Source organism: Elephantulus edwardii, unplaced genomic scaffold (genome assembly GCF_000299155.1).
Source record: "Elephantulus edwardii isolate Elephantulus edwardi_28Jun2011 unplaced genomic scaffold, EleEdw1.0 scaffold00055, whole genome shotgun sequence".
Taxonomy (NCBI): domain Eukaryota; kingdom Metazoa; phylum Chordata; class Mammalia; order Macroscelidea; family Macroscelididae; genus Elephantulus; species Elephantulus edwardii.
This window is the reverse complement of record NW_006399805.1, coordinates 463,016-465,328: the sequence shown is the minus strand read 5'-3', so window position 1 is coordinate 465,328 and position 2,313 is coordinate 463,016. Positions and strand designations below refer to the sequence as shown.

General features: G+C 36.0%; 1 protein-coding gene across 1 annotated transcript in view; it reads right to left on the bottom strand.

Moving 5' to 3' along the window:
• Positions 1-2,313, bottom strand: part of KLHDC10 (kelch domain containing 10) — a 71,847-nt gene that overhangs the window by 29,878 nt on the left and 39,656 nt on the right. The gene's annotated exons all lie outside the window — the stretch shown is intronic.

Below are 2,313 nucleotides of genomic sequence, written 5' to 3'. Positions count from 1 at the left end.
GGATTGATTCAGTGACTGGGGTAATCGGGATGGTTGTGTCAGAGGCAATGAGATAGGGATAGGGCATGGGATAGGGCAGGGTTTAGGGCTGTTGTACATAGGGTCGCTATGAGTCGCAAACGACTCGACAGCACATAACTACAACAACATCCTGAAAATGTTCCATCAGTGGCTCCCCATTTGATCTGGGCCCCTGCTTCTCTTTCTCTCTCTTTTCTACCATACTGAATCTTCTACAGTTTCTGAAAGCATCACACTCTGTTTTGTCTCAAGGCCTTTACTAAAGCTACTTGGTCCCAGTGACCTCAAACTTTCCAATCTTCCCTCATCCTGTAAACAAATTCCTTCTAAGATGTTACCCTGATGGCCACTCTTGCCTGCCCTCCACCTAAGAGTCAGGTCCCTGTTCTGCGTGATTCTATGCCATACTTCCTCATCACAAAGAACTGCACTAAATCTATTCTACTCACCTGATTATCTACTCCACATCACCAAGCCTCACACAGTGAATGGAAGATGGAAAATTACCAGGAAATATTGAAAGAATGAACAAAGATAGTTAAGCCTGTTGATGAGATGACCAAAGGAGATGATGCATAGGACAGAACTCTGGAACAACATTTATTTTTTAAGGGTAGGAAGAAAATCCAGTGAAGGTAACAAAGGAACAATCAAAAAGGCAGGAAGAAAACAGCTAAGATCATTCAATAAAACCTAAAGAAGAACATTTTTAAAAATTGGTGGCCAACAGCATCAAATAACATAAACAGGTGAAGAAAGGTGAGAACTAAGACTACTGATTAAAGAAGTCAGATATTGCTATTTACAGCACACCTAACCTCACACTTCTCGGTACTGGCAGATACTATCTTTCTCAGCTATTGTTTAAAGCAATTTTGAGTTTATGTAAAACCAATGGTATGAAAATTGCCTATACTAATCTCCCTTTTCTGTGATCAAAAGAATATCAAATCCAACCATCTACACGGGACCACAGTTACTTCATTATTTGGTTTTATTTTTTAAAAAATATTGGCATTATACTGAATTCCAGATATTAATTAGGGAATTTCTTAACTATGGTTATATTTAGTTAGCCCAAGTTAGTATTCTCGTTGTAAATTATTAAGTCAGCATTATACTTTACAAACAAGAAAAAACAGTCTTAGACTGTATGGCCATGAACGTACAATGAGTTTTCTGTCACATAATATTAAAGTTACTTATGAATTTGTATTAGTAAAATGATTTACACTGAAAGGTAGTACACTAACTATCCAATTCTGTCCCTACCCATTTAGGCTAGCCTTTATCTTTTAATGATTTAAAGCTTGGCTGCTTGTAAATAGGATCTCAAACTCAAATCCACTGGCATCAAATTGGAAGTGAATCACAGATGACCCTGCAGTGGGTTTTCAGAGGCTAAAAATCTCATAGGAATAGACTGCCCATCTTTCTCCTGAGCTGCACTGGTGGATTCCAACAGCAGAAAGGGACTCCCACCAGAGCACACGTGCACATCCTACTTAAAATAACTCCTGTAGTTGATGAGTTTTTCTCTAAGTTAGGCGTTTTAAAAAAAAAAACAAAACCTCACATTAAAATGTTGTTGTTGTGTACCTTTAAGTCAGAACTGACATTCCAGCAAGTTTTCAGAGGCATTAAATCACATGGGAATTGACCTGACTGCTCATCTTTCTCCTATGAAACAACTGGTGGATTCAAACCGTGGACCTTTGCACTGGCAGTGTGATTCCTTATCCCTAAGCCACCCGAGCTATATAAAATGAGATATACTGGTTTATAAATAATTGAGTAAAATCTAAATCACATCATTAAGTATGCCTGTCTGAAGCTATATATTTAAAAAAATATGACTCAAAATTTTCAACATTTTAAGATTATCTTTTTTCAGTATAGACTCTGTCTTAATGGAAAATGAAAAGCAGCAGCAGGCCAATATTTCAAAAAGTAAAATCTGCTAGGTCAAAGTGTAAGAAAATTTGTAAGGCTTTTGATATATATTGCCAAACTGAATGTAAGAAGCAGACTTGTAGCAATGTATGAACTTCATTTCCCAATATCCTCACCAACACTGAGTATTCATATTTTTAACAAGCATGTCAATCTAATAGGTGAAAAGAATGCTTATTATTTAATGAGTATCCTTAGAAGAACAGTGAAAACAGAAGTGTTCTTACCAGCCATTACATTTCTTCTTTACGAATTGACTATATTAATTTATCTATTTTTCCAGTAGTATTTTTCATTTTAAAATTATTACTTTATAAGATCTTTTTTCTATCTATCATA